Below are 16063 nucleotides of genomic sequence, written 5' to 3' on the forward strand. Positions count from 1 at the left end.
TTAAAACAGCTTTTCATTTCACTGTCCAACGTTGCAGACTGAAAACGAGTCTATAATCGCCTCGCAATTTTGATCTTGCGAATACATTTAATAGTAGCTTATAGCTACAAATTTAATCTATTTTTGTAGTATTATTTTCAAGAAACATATTAGCTTCAATAATGTACGAAAATTTATTCCCTATCGCCATATAACCTTTTGATAACCTAAGACTAAGAAAAAGAAAATAACTTTACTTTGTTAAAAATCTAAATTTTATAATATTCTTTTTTTTTAAAGTATTCTTACTTTAATGAAATTTAAATGTGATTTATATTATTTTAAGATCCATTTTAACGTGGAGTCAAACGTTTGCAAAATATCCATTAAGTAACTCGTTTATTATTTTCACGAATACAATTTTAATATACAAACATAGTATTTACTATGTAGTTCTCATTAGCGACTTAAACAAAAGAAATAAATCGGGGTGTAATAAATTTAGCGAGACTCAAGACGGAACGTTTACTGGTTTTCTTTTAATTCGGTCACCATTCCAGCGGTGGCACCCCGCGGCTACGCTGGTTGCATTTCTTGCGAGAATACCAGCTGCTTTTAACATAACTCGCTTCTTATTATTTCACTTACGTGGCGAATTGAATTTTTGTTTCTTAAGTAAAAGGCGCAACGTCATACACTTCCTTATTGAATATTGTGTCAGTAATTTAATGAATATTCGTGAGCAATAAAGTCTATATATGAACCTAAATCTTTAAGCAAGGCTTTGCAGTAGGCTTTATAAAGTAACATTAAATTAATGGAAAGACGATAACTTTGTTGTCTTCATGAGAAATTTACAAAATTTTCTACATATAAGTACGTATATTTAAGGTATATTTAAGTGGGATTTTCACGACTTTTAAATTCCATGAAATGGTAAATAAAAATAGATAAATACGTATAAGTGACAAAAGTTTTAGAATGACGGGAGTAATATCATAAAAAAGTGACTAAAATAGACAACAACAGCTGAAAACTTTTGTTTGCCATTGTTCGTGGGTCATTAAAATGGGTAATAGTAAAATTTTTACGACTAAATAACACGTGTTTCGCAAAGAATCGGTTCCAACTGTGACCCATCTGCGGCGAACAGAACGTGCCGTTTCGGTACCATATTAAAATTCCCACACATAAAATTGAATGAGAAAAAAAAGGTCTGCGAACGGCCCCTTTCCAACTCACAACAAACAAGCAGGTAAGCGAATCTTTACGACCCCTAACGAATGAAATATAGTCACTTTGTTAAAGAAATGTACGTCTTATTGCTTTAAGTTTAAGAGCTTTACATTGATCCACAAATATTTCTCAAGTATCGATGAAAAATTAATTTTTAAATTTGAATGTCGTCGATGATGTAGAATAGTATAGAAATAGCATAGTTTAAATATTCTAGAATTATTTATTTAAGCGGTAAGACATGATTAATATTAAGTATGGTCATATCATTACTTCTACTTAAGTTAAACAGCAATCTTTTAATAATTCCCAGAAATCTTATTTGTCATCTATTTTATCTTTTTAATAAATGGATTATTGTTAAAAGTAATTTTCAATAACATCCATTTACATTCGATGTTAAAAATTTATCTAAAAATGTATATCAAGACAACTATTCTTTAAAGGAATATTTAAATCTTTATTAAAAATAACAGAACGTCCAAATGAAATTTTAGTAAGGGTCCACATTCTACGGCTGGGTTTTTTGTGACGACAATCAAATAGAGGATACGCGGTGGAGACGGGGGGTCGGCGGGAGAAGGGGGAAAGTATCAATAGACCTCTGTGAGAAAGTGCCGAGTTGTTGTGACGATTACAAATTTCGTCTTATGAGTGTTATATTTTATGTGTCCGCTCGTCCCTCTATGACACTTCTTGAAAAGATTTAAATTTGTGATCTTCTTTGATGACTTTTTCGAACATCCTTTGAATGTTTTACTTAAAGAACACAGATAGATTGTTATAGAATAAAAAACTATACTTAATTTTGACGATTCTGATTACAAGAATCACAATGGTTACTCTAATAGATCTTTCTCCAATGATGTGTTATCATTGAAATTATTTTCTTCAAATTCTCGATTAAATAGTACAAGTAAACTTACATAAATTACTAATAGCGAGCGACATTTTATAAGGATTCATTAAATTAGATTTATCTTGAAATTGAATTTGGAATTGATTCACCAATTCAACTGATTAAATTCCTTTATCTATTAAGGCTAAGGTATAAAGCTAAGTGAGTTTTCTTTACGGTCACGACCAGTATTCGGTCAATTAAAATAATATTGTTTTGATAGGAGACGGCCACGGCGATCCTCTGTTTATTTTAAACATTTGCCGACCGCCTTTCGAAGACTATCTCGTACCCTTTCCCAGCCACGGGCTATGTACTTTATCTTGTTATCGTTGTTTAAAGGTCCAATCTCATTGAAAAACTGTTTACATAAATTTACGTAAACAAATCACTTAATATTAACGCTTCGTACATTTCGTTTATCTTTATGTCTATAATATCTAAGATAATCAAATCTTATTCCATTCATCAGGATTATATTACGATAAACTATTTTGGCGCGAATATAACTTCAAATAGTGACAAGCGAAAAGAAAATATTTGGATTTCTGTGTAAGTCCTAATGTATCGCCTTCTTTATGTCTCATTATCTTTAACTCTTCATTGTGTTCATCATCAGCTCACTATACGTCCCCACCGAGGGGCTTGGAGCCTACCCTAAGTTAGGGGTGACTAGGCCATACTCAACCACGCTGGCCAATCGCGGGTTGGTTGACTTCACACCTATCTTTGAATTTCTTCTATGATATGTGCACGATGTTTCCCTTCACCGTATGAATTCATTCATTTGTAATTTACTGTAATTTTCTACAAATCGAAACTCTTTCTTTTGTATTTTGTAACTATTGATTTTTTATTTTATCATAAGTTATTAACTTGCTTATTTCTCGCCTGCAACATTCAATACTTTAAAAGAGAACCTTGAAGTATTTCTATGACTCAGTAAAAATACATAGTTTCAATCTTATTAATATTATAAATGCGAATGTTTAGATTGATGGATATTTGTTAGAAGGTAACGGTTTATCGGATAACAATGAAATTTGGCTTATTGAACATACTCTGGAAGAACACATAGGTGACTAATTATGTTTTTTTTAATTACGCGCGGACGTAGTCCCGAGCTAATGTAGTAAGCCTTTATATTTTCACACCTTATTCTATCAATTAGAAATGTTTGTAAACGCTGTGTATATTCAAGTTAAACGCACAATCACTTGACTGTAAATCACGCTACGTTTCCTTGTAACATTCAAATTCAATTAAGTGAATTTATTGTATAACAGGATGTAGAAGATTACAGAACTTGACATGTTACAACATATCTATATGTAGATTTATGACATCTCATCCATTTGCATTAACTACTATATTCGTGTATAATTAATTTAATTATTAATAAAAATGTAACTTATTTTTATCTCTGGGAAAATCTGTTTTTAAATCATTAGGAAGTTTTTATTTTATATTCACGTACACCAAGGATACTTTTATGAAAATCTTTTCTACAATACCAAGCTTTTAACGTAATATTTGTTCTCATCTTTGTTTTATGTTTACGTAAGTGAACAGTTTAAATTTATTTAAAATCAAAACTATTTTATTTCTCTTGATTGTAGGAGTATATTTTATTTTTTTAAAAACCTTTAGTTACAGCAAAATTAATTTGACAATAAAATACGTGATATCGTTTTCAGTTGTCAAATTAATGTTTTGTGAAATCACATTTTTTCCACAAAGGAAATAGGATCTAAAGTAATTTTCTAGACTCTCGGAACGTTGATAATAAAACTAGAGCACTTAAAAGAATTAAATTTGAAAACTAGAGAACACCCTCAAAGCTTATTCTAAGAATATATTTGAGATAAATTTTAAATACGTGTTTAAATAAATATAACTAACAAAAAATAATATCTACACTTTGAACATGGCTACAACAATAACCAGTTTGAACTGACGATAGTGTTGTCCTGGCTACGTTTGGACATTTCGAGCACGCCACTCGAATATCGATTTCGTGATCCTATTTTTGGCGACGTGTACTCGGAATCGCGACTATTGAATTTAACTCTTTGCACAGACAATCTGTAGTATTTTCGTTCATAATCCTGCGTCATTATATATATTAATTGGAAGTATGACTGATATATTACATTCGTAACAAGTATAAAATTATTATTTTTAATTTTTAAAGATAATTTAAAAAACTCGATAGATACTTACTGTTTTTTTAACACACTAGAAATCACGAAGCGAGAGTAGTATAAAAACGACAACTGATTGCAGTTAAGCACACATTAGTTTAAAGTGCTTCGCTATTGCATTACTTGCACAAAAGGTGCAGATGACAAAAGTGTAAAAGGACCTTTCGTTATATTGAAAGCATCGTTTGCTTTATTCCATTCCCGCCTTTTGAGGCATAAAGTTATTTTCTCAACAAAGCACGCGGAGCCTCTGAGCTCCTTATATTGGACCTCTCTTGAGCCGATCCATTGTAATCTTAATGCCGTATTATATTAATGCGATAAACATCTCGAAGGCGAGATTGGTGCTCATTTTTTTTTTGTAAATCGTCTCGGTTTAATATTGGCATAGACATACTGGTATATAGAGGAGCATAACGTATCTCTGGTAACGACGTCTTTATCTCTACATTAGATCATCGGGGAGACATTTAATTCTGTCAATAAATCCACACGAATAGTCTTTTTGTCATATCTGTTTGTAATATTTGACGCTAAGTATTACGTTAAATATGTGTGGTGAACTGTGATAATAGAATTGAGATAGCAGCTATTATTTTCAACTTATTTCTATTGGATTTATAATGAAAAACTTACACTATCAATCCTTATTTAATATTGCAAACAGTATCTAAAATATACACGTAGTAGTACTGCTACAATTATCTGAGCTAGTTAGATATGAAATTATTTCTACTCTACGACAATGAATGGAGTGCCTATTTACATTAAATTCCGGACGTTGTAGTGAGTTAAATAGTTTATAATACTAGAACAAAATACGTCACACAGACCACTATAAGAAGTTGGCCGACACCGATGCATGACTCGGCATGAAACTTCAAAATGTTCGACTTGCAATGCGGCCGCCGTGAGTCAGGTATAATGAAAGCCAATTCAATCACAAAATAACATTGTGTTTAGCTATACAGATTTATAGTCTGTCCGTTCCGTTAGAGGAAAGGAGAACGTGAAAAACATTAAACTATCGAAATGGTTCTTCCCGAAATACGTGATTTAATGACAAAAATATTTACTGTTACTACCTACCACATTATCGCCATATACGAAGGATAAGTAATAAAAAATAAAGTTTTCTAAGTTCTAACATAATTCTTCACAATTTTTTTATGTTATATGGTGACAAATAAGCAAGCGGCCAACTAAATTCACCTCAAAGGCCGGCAACGCATCTGCGGTTCCTCTGGTATTGTTGATGTCCATGGGCGTCGTTGAACACTTCGGTGTTCCCGCTGCTCGTTTGCCCCTTCTGTTATAAAAAAAAAAAAAAAAAAAAGCGACCGCTGCCCATAGACATTCGCAATTGCAAATAGGTAAAGGTAGGCATACCTTCAATCGAAAGAGGAGGAGAAGCACAAAAAGAGAATATTTTGATTTCCTATGTGAGTTCTCCTCCATACAATCCCATTTCTAAAAGAGAAGGAAAGAGGACTAAAATTAGCGCAACGCACAATTGTCAGAGTAAATGCCGTATATTTATAAACATTTAGAATTTATGTAACTAACTTTTAAAACCTTTTAAATTATGCAAGGTAATGGAATGACAAAAATAACCATCGCCGTTAATAATATAGTTGAGTTAACAACGATATATATTTTCAATACATGTTTAATTTAGTGCAATATACTTTATGAAATATATTTTATAGAATTATTATTGCATCCAACATAAACGATTAAATATATACGACAAGTTGTCTGGAAGTGGGAAGAAGTTTGCACTGGATATGTTTAGAAAGTTCGATGTGGCGAGCTTAAAGCCTTTGAACTTGAGACTTCCCCCGCGGCCGCATAATCCGAGTGGATACTTCACAAGTTATGTTATAAATTATATGTTATTGCATTTCTTTTAACAAAGTTTATATGTATTTCTCTGGCAACATTCAAGAACCTTGATGTTAATATGTTGTACTCTTTGATGTTTTTACCAATCTTCACATACCCATATATTTCAAAGTTGAGCGTACTTACAATGCGCCTGTTTATGTTGTTCAAATGTTTTTTTTATATGTATTTGACAGTCAAGACTTACGGTTTTTAGCTAAAATCACAAACGCGTAGCTAAAATTAAAAAAACGTCAATAGCCTAATGGTTAAGGATACGGATTTCCGATCACGAGGTCGGGGGTTCGAATCCCGCCATTCGACTATTGTCATAAACCATATCCTAGCCCAAGCCTAGAGCTTAGTTGGAATGGTAAAAGAAATATTAGTAAATTTCCAAAAAAATCTGCTAATATATTTACTAAAAAAAAACGGCTTTTGGCCTTGATTATTACTGTTATTCCCAGTTATTCATAGTACATTTTTTAATGTCTATAAAAATATATTTGCAAAATATTGTGTCAAAACATGTTATGGTCCATTAGCAAATGCCAGTTGTTATCGAGTAGGGAAATGGTTGTTTTTCTTTAGCACCGGATGAATCAGCTTAATTGGCACGACACCGCACCAGCCCTGGCCGCCGTGAGATAACAAGCTAAGTACATTACACCTAGAGGCTTTAGCGCGCCTTCGTTATTGTATTTACTCAAACCTATTATAAGGATTACCTTATAGATAGCTTGAAAGAGATATAGAGGTAATTCATTTGTTTTAATAATATATTTAAAAGAAAATAGATTTAATATATTGCAACTTATTTCGGTGCGTATTTTATTGGAAAATTAGATTCAGCCTTCGACTCCACCCGCGTGGAGTTAAAAAAACTTTAATTCGTAGACTATTTGTTCTTCCAAGCTAAGTTCTAAATCTATGCCAATATTTAGAGAGATCTATGCAGCCGTTCTGAAGATACTTTCTAACAAACATCGATACATTCATCATAACATTCGCATTTATAAATTTAGTAAGATAATTTAACAAGTCAGTCATTAGCAAATGATTGTACTCAAATAATTTTTATCCTGTAGATTTTAGTGCTTCAAAAAATGCTCCTCATAGATATTAAAAATAGTATCATCACAGTCGCATTAGTTCATACTAAATACTATTTGAAGTGGTAGAGACGAGTGCATAGACAACGAGCTCTATGGTTTATTTATCTTTGTTGCTGGTTTTAGATTCGCAGTCGATAGCGTCGCGTCTAGAAACCATCTTGATACAGCAACGGCACTTTCGTTACGTTGTGTGCTTACTACTTGAGTGAAATGCAGCGCGCTTCTTCGCTCTATAGTAAACAAGAAGACATCTGTATGTATGTATGTATGTATGTATGGAGCGTTTTACTGGTTTTAGTTGCCCGTCAGAAGGGATTCAAATAGTTTAAAAAACGTAGAATCAAACTAGAGCAACTTTCCTTTAGTTTTAAGTTTATACAAGTGGTCACCCGCGACTCCGTCTGCGCGTAATTAAAAAAAAACATAATTAGTAGCCTATGTGTTCATCCAGGCTATGATCTACATCCACGCCAAATTTCATCAAGATCCGTTGAGCCGTTCTGGAGATACGTTCTAACAAACATCCATCTATCCAAACATTCGCATTTATAGTATTTGTAAGATTTATTACAAAGATCTCGGAATAAGGGCTATAGAACTAAAAGCCATATATTTAAAAAGTTATAAAATTATAAAAAATATAAAACATAATTCATGTTATAATTTACATAGATTATATAGTAGTATTCAACAATGTATAGGTATTTTCCAATATTGAAATATGCTTTAACACCGGTATAATATTTAAATCATGCGAAATATCTGATATACGTACTATGCGTTAATATGCTTGTAATGAAATTCTCAAAATTGCAATCGATAGCGTGTCATAGAGCAAAGCTGGTAAACGTAGTCCTTTATCTATGTCCCAGATCAATTTCATAGATGAAGTAACACGGTTATCTATCATCAATGCGATCGTTTATTAGTAATTAATGATAGTCCAGTGGTTAGTGAGAAACTAACGATGCATATATAAGTTTATTATTTAAAAATTATTGGTGACATCCCAATAAGTGATCTACTTAATCTTTGCCTTCCATAAAATGTTCAAGGTCAAAGCTCTTATCGTCGTTTCCGAGTGTGGCACCTAGTACTAAATACATATAATATAAATCTTACTTCTTACTAATATTATAAATACAAATGTTTAGATGAACGGATAGATGATGGATGTTTGTTTCAAGGTATCTCCAAAACGGCTAAACGAATCTCTATGAAATTTGGCATACATATAGAACATAGTCTAAAATAACACATAGGCTACAAATTATATTTATTATATTGTGTATGTTGAATTAATAACAGCAGTTTAAAAGTAGCAAGTGATTTACGATTTTTTTTTAATTAATTCAGTAAATGTCGGACCTTTAGCCGTGTATTCGTGGCGTGGCTGGTCGCGTGCATAGCTAAGATCCATTAATGTTGCCAGCCGCCGCCCGCCGCCAACAAACAAATTACGGATGCAAACACATCGCAACACGCGAGCCTTGAAAGCATTTTGCTTGCTTTGTCAATACCCACCCTCACTCCTAGTATCGTCCCGAACATGCCCGACCGAGTAATTTGATAAATGTTCTTGTTATTGTCAATGCTATTGATAATTGTTTAGGAATGCACGCGATGACAATCAATATTTATCACTTCAAACGATAAACTAGACGCATATGTAATCCATCGCACATTTAATAAACTAGTAAATAAAATAGTAATTATTTCTCCGTGTATCACCATATAGGGTGTACACAAAACGTCCCTCATTAAGGTTGTAAAGGCCAACTAAACATAGAGTTAGTTTCAGGTACAAGCAAGTCTAAGCCGACATTACACTATCATCTAAAGTATATTTACAAGTACTACAATTTTAAATTCTTTGTCATATTAAAAAGAATAAAAAATGTTGACATTTAAATAACCAATCGATGTAGATACTAAAGTCACAAAGAAGTTATTCTTATTTATAAATCTTTTAAGCACATGACAGATAATATTAAATGTACCATAAAGATAAATTGATTGTTAAACGAAAGTTTTAATGGGTGATTCATTATTATCAAACATATCCAAAAAATGTCACAATATGGATATCAAAAGTTTGTCAGAACACCTCTTTCAATAAATGTATCTAAAAGAAAATATAAAGAAACTTTCTTAAAAAGGAAAACAGTAATACCGCGTACCAAGGCCGTTAGAGCATTTTTAATCATGCGAACACACGAGCCGTAGTCAATGACTAAGCAAACCACAAACACTTGGTATGCCGCTCGTCCACGACTTAACTAGCGTCCTTCAGAATGCATCCACGCCATTGAATAAAGAAGTCCACTTCAATCCACTCACGTAGCACACAAACGGACAGACGGACTGATGCGTCACGTGCACCCTGAACACTCTTAGCTCTCGCTCTCAGCTTCAATTTAGTTAAAAGTATAAGCTGAGTGCAACGCTATCCCTAACTTTGCTCGCCGCCAAGACGGTCTTTACAAATCCCAAGAAACTTTGCAACGTTGAAATGCAAAATAATATATTTCTCCAAAAGCTGAATGTATAATACGAATACAAACGTTTATTACATTCGAACATTTTAAATTGCAAAATAGCATTTTGTTTATATGCAAAACACAAAGAAACGTGCTGCAATATTTTATTAAAATAACGCTATTATTCAGCAATATTAAAATAGGGTTTTTGATATAATGTACAATGTTTTCTTTTGTTTTTAAGTTATTCATATACTCGTTTAATCTTATTATTTTTGCGTACTTCATAGGATTGAAATAAAATTCTATAAAGCAACTAAAACTTAAAATTTTCCTTTTAAAAAATCCCATAGCGAGATAAAACCACATCCGACCTGTTGCTGTTCGTAGTATTTTATATTGTTCACGGCTTAACGCGTTCTTTATATACGTTCGTTTTGGAGAAAACTGCAATTTGAAAGCGTCACTTTAATCCCACTGGTTTAAGTAAAGATTGTACAGAAAAGTATAAAAAATATGGTACATTTCAGTGAGATGTTTCAAAATCGACCTTATGCTAGTTTTTATCTAACTAAAAAGAGAAAACATTGATGACGATAGAGTTTATAACATACTCTCTGGTAGTTCACCTGCCAGATTAAAAGTATAACCATGAGCAATTTCTTTAGCTGATCTTTATTTATCCTATTATATTAAAATTATAATTCTCAAAAACGTATTATAGAAGAAAAACTAATTTAATTAAACTTCGAGTTCAAAAGCCTTGTCTGGAATTTTTAATAAATAACATTTGTTCCAAATAAACAAATCGACTAACAGCGGGATAGACCTAAAAGAAATGTTCGGTGCGCTTTTAATAAAAGTATAAATAATTTTGCATCTGTGAAACATTTTCTACGTTAGATATTTATATGTGTATATCCCTTGTGTGTAAACTGTATTCTGCATAATACATCGGTCTTTAATACCATTATTTAATGGAAAGATGGGGAAAATGCAAGCTCTTCCATTACGATCTGATGTTTTTTAATTTATTAAAAAAAAACATCTGTGCCCGCGACTTCATCCGCGTGAAATACTGACTTTGAGCTGCGCGCTGTACTGGAAATTACTAAAAGAATTTTTCTAAAATAAACTCAGCCTATGTTACTAATTATTACATCAGCTATCTGCCAATAAATGTCCCGTCAAAATCGGTCCAGCCATTTCAAAGATTAACCGGAACAAACAGACAGACGGAAAAAATATACATGTAGTAAAAAACGATTATTTCAATATTACAAAAAGACACTCCAATTTTATTTATATGTATACAAATGAACGTTTTATAGAACTATAATTATGAATTTTATAAATGTAATAAATGCTAACAAAACTTTTCATCTTAAAATTATATATATACAGCTGTGATAAGATTTGTCAAAAATTCTTTAGTATTATATACAGTGAAAAGTTTACATAACTTTTTTATTAAATATCTCTGTTGAACATAATTAGTTTATTCACTGAGAAGTTTCAAGAGTTCAAGCGTAAAGTAAGTCTGATGAAACAAAAGAAACTAACATTTACATTAGATGAAAGTTTTAGCGCAAAATTTTAAACTGCCTTAATAAATGTTTCGAAACATAATATAAGTAAATTGCTTCGATCAGATTTACAGAGCAAACTATGATATGATTAAAAAATTCCAAAGAGTTTAGTAGCTATTAATTAAGTTAAATGAGAAAAATATCAAAGCAATATAAGTAAAGTTTACAACACAAATTAAATTTTAAATTAAAACTAGTAGCATAAGAAAATAACTTATACTTGAATTTAAAGAGGGAATAAAAGATGTGCGTTACAATAATTTGCTATTTTCTTATTGTAAAATTAACATTCCTAATTAGTCTCTTTCTTTACATATGTACTTATATATTATGTTATTATACAATGTTAAGACATTTACATAATGACAAGTGTTATTACCGAAGCGGAATGCAGATGCTTTAAGCAATCGTCTCGACAGATGCCCTCTTCAATTGCATCTGCGGTACTTAAAGTTTTACACATAAACATAATGATGTCTTATTCGTAGTAATTGTGGCGAAAATAATTTCCTCATTATTTTATAATATATATAAACAGTTTTCTCTTTATTACTCAAAGAGGACGACGTTCGTACGTTATCCGACGTTCATAGGGTGAAGGAAAGTTGATACAGCCTGCACATACATATCTGCGAAGCAATTCGAAGATATGTCTGAAGTCAACCAACTCTCATTTGTCCAGCGAGGTAGAAAATGACCTTATCACTTCTAGGGTAGGCTCCAAGGCCCTCGGTGGGGTTCTATAGTGAGCTGATAATGATGATGAAACCAAAGAAGATCACTGTAGATGTGATGATGTTTTAAACAAACATTTTAGACATTGCTTTGCTTTGGTTAGGCATAAATTATAATGATTTGTTTCATAAATTGTCGTATAAAATTGGAGTTTATCATAATAAGTATTAGAATTATCTTCACAAATGACACTGGCGTATACAAAAAGATATTTACGGTTCGGTTCGCGTGTTATAATTTATTTAGTACGCATTCGATCCATTAAAAAGCATTCAGACCCGACACAGAGTGCATTAAGTGCGTATCGGAGTGAAAAAGAAATCAGTACAACATCTCCACATTGTATTTAATCTGTTCATTTATTTATTATTTGTCACACGATGAGAATATCATATTCTGATGTAATGTAAACTCTCACGACCGTTAAACTTTATCAGAGTATTTTAATTTTATTGAATTAAATTTTATGTGCGTATTCGGCATTGTCCATCAATGATAGATGTCGCTGTTGTTTAAATAAGCTTTGAACTATATAATACTACTACCGTAGAGCTGTTCGTTTATAACATAGTTTAGAATTCTCATATTAACTGGGTTTCTGAGACCATAAATTCCGTTTAAAACATATTGTTATCTTTATTTTGTCAAAGATAATGACAGGGATGACGGTATGTTTACAGAGATTTTGGTATCAGAAATCCACGGTAAATCTTCACTAAGGAAGATAACTTTAGAACTTTATAAGTGTGACAGTGACTAGTATAAATATTAAAAGTAATTGAAGAATATTCTTAACCTCGATATTTTCAAAAGGGGACTGTTTAAATTTTATTAGACTTTTTTTTATATTATAAGGTGGCAAACGACCCAGCGGCCTCCTGAAATCACTGAAATAACAAAGTAACCGTTGCCTACCTTTCATCAACGGAGGAGAGGATGCACTTCCACTTCCTATCCCTTCCTTATAAGAAAAAGGGTAGGAAGGGAAAGAGGACTAATTTAGACCTCCGGGACGCACACTCGTCAGACGAAACGCAGAATTGCTTCCACTTCACGCCTGTCTTCTGTGTGGTCGTGGTATTTCACCGGGCGAGCTGGGCCAATTCGTGCGAAGATGTTAAAGCGGGCTCTACCACTGTTAAAACTAAAGACTTAATTATTTACATTAATATTTATGCTTTGGTAATCTTTTTTGTAATTATTATTATTTAAATATAATTAAGCCTAAATCTAATTTAATGTAATAATTATTGAAATACTAAAAACTCTATAAATAATATGTAAGACGAGATCTTTAATTGTTTTCTAATCCCGGAGTGACACGAAGTTATTTGAATATTTAATCTTAAATTAAAACAAAAAGAAAGCATGTCTCGTATTCCTCAAAGCGTTTTAAAGCACGGTAGGTGGGCTGGTACTTTAAATACGGCATTTAAAATGCGATTACTTTCAATCCCGTAACATTTAAAAACTTAGATACCTTCTATAGGTTATTTGAACGCATCAAAATCATTGGATATTTTACCATAACGAGTCTTTGATATTTTTATACTCAAAATAACTTTTCGAATCAATTAAAACTTTAATACTTCGACTTAAAGTTACATTTCTTTTAACACTTTGCCTTCATGTTTTCTAATTGTATAATGATTTTTCTTTTTAACGTATAAATGTACATCAATTGTGTTAAATCTATAAATAAATTTAAATGCTAAACATTATTAGGTATTTTTATTACTACTTCTTAAGTTGTGAATTATTTTATTGTTTTCCTTGACATTTATTATTATTATATGTGTTTATTTACCTTTGTTACATTTGTAAGTAATTTAAACGGCAACAACGTTTGTTATGGCTAATAGATAAACATATACTGACTAGAAAACGAATGTATGTAAAAATAACTACTTTACTACTAATAATTGCACTATTAATATCATTTCATTTCATCATCAGCTCACTATATGTACGTCCCCACCGAGGGGCTCGGAGCATACCCTAAGTTAAGGGTGATTAGGCCATAGTCAACCACGCTGGCCAAGTGCGGGTTGGTTGACTTCACACATATCTTTGAATTTCTTCTCAGATATGTGCAGGTTGCATCACGATGTTTTTCTTCACCGTAAGAACGTCGGATAAATGTACATATGTAAATCGAAAATCGAAAAACACATTGGTACATGGCGGGATTCGAACCCAGGACCTGCAGATTGCAAGTCAAGTGCTTGACCACTGAGCCACCGACGCTCTCCATTTATAGTAGTAACATATATTAATACTAAGGATATTATCTAGCTATTTGTTCCCATTCGTGATTTAAATTAATGAGGAACACTAAAAAAATAACAGCTTTATCATGTCATATCAGCAAGAGAGATAAAGAATAAAAATTAGTACATATTCATAAAAGCGACTTAAAATTATTTTCTTAATAAGATTTGTTCAAATTAAATATATTCTATAAGTTTTTACCATACTGTAAATTATATTACTATCTTTCTATATAATATAAAAGAAAGTCGTGTCGTTTGTTGTCGTGTATAACTCAAGAACGGCTTTACCGATATTGCTGAAAATTGGTGAGCAGGTAGCTTAGAGCATGGAGACGGACATGGGATACTATTTATTCTTTTTTTTTCGAATTTATGCCTTTAAGAGCTGCTTTTTATTTAACTTACTAATATTATAAATGCGAATTTTTAGATGGATGTGATGTGGATGGATGGATGGGTGGTTTACACTAATTAAGTTTTTTTATATATCCAACAGCTAGTTAATTATAATTATTCGTCGGTGAATTGAAAAAAAAAACAGCAAGCAGTCTATGTGTTCTTCCAGAATATCTTCTACATCCATGTTAATTTTTAACGAGATTCATGCAACCGTTCTGGAGATACCTAATTACTTTACTTAACAAACATCCATCTATCCATCCATTCATCCGTCTAATATATTAAATAAAATAGTAAGATAAAAATTATTTTATACAAATAATAAAAGGCCGTAGGCACCATAGGGGCATATGAACTATGTTGAACGTAATTACATAATCGTGCATCGGCTTATTACGCTCGGAAATTATTTTAAAGTGAATGGTTGTGGTGATTACGAGCCGTAGTAGCGATTATTGTAATAAACGAATCAGCCATCTAAGCTATTTAAATTTTAATCTTTATAGCTTCAATAAAGTAAGGGTTAAACGCGGATAAGAGATTAAGATTTATTTATAGATAATAATGAAGGTTAACTTTTATAATGAACGAGGAATTCAACGTTAATAAAGTTTTATCATAACGAAATTTGTCGAGAAATAGAAGTAACTTTGTATCACTGCAGCACACAGAGTTAAAATATCACTAAGTGTGCCACTTAATAAAGATTTTAGAAAGAAAGAAAACAGAATACAGAAGTTTGAACGTTCTTAACTAGTATGCAAACATGATTTGTAATGAGTAAATATCTCATAAAACTGATCCGTTCCTCCCGCGTTGAAATTATTTTATTAGCGTATCGATTGCTAACCAAAACATTTCGAAATTAAACAGGCAATTTTTTTCATTCTTTTAAAAATTGTATAGCGCCTGTTTTGTTTATGATTTAAGGAACGGCCACGCCCCGTCAACTACCGTCAGCGATTGGTTGAACAATCTCTTTGTTGGCTACCACGGAGTCTTTGTTTAAGCCACCGTACAAATTGGCATTCACCACTTACAGGCCTTTGAATTCCGTTCTACCTTTGAAAAAAATATTCAAGGTCAGGGCACTTTTGTTCTTAATCATAACCGTTGAATCATTTAATTAGGTTGAAAATAGACGCAATGATCAGGATCTCCAATAGTTGGTTATTTGATTTGGTACAAATAATTAGCCTTATTTAACTCCAGACCATAGTAACTGTTCCTCTTTCTTTTAATGTACTAATAATGAATTATATTTTGATAAT

The 16063-nt window shown here is 31.9% G+C and overlaps 1 protein-coding gene across 5 annotated transcripts in view; it reads left to right on the plus strand.

The window, feature by feature from the left end:
- LOC106115985 (uncharacterized) overlaps window positions 1-16063 on the plus strand; it is a 70776-nt gene that overhangs the window by 5406 nt on the left and 49307 nt on the right. The window lies entirely within an intron of this gene.

This window comes from Papilio xuthus, unplaced genomic scaffold, assembly GCF_000836235.2.
Source record: "Papilio xuthus unplaced genomic scaffold, Pxut_1.1 DF827777.1, whole genome shotgun sequence".
NCBI lineage: Eukaryota > Metazoa > Arthropoda > Insecta > Lepidoptera > Papilionidae > Papilio > Papilio xuthus.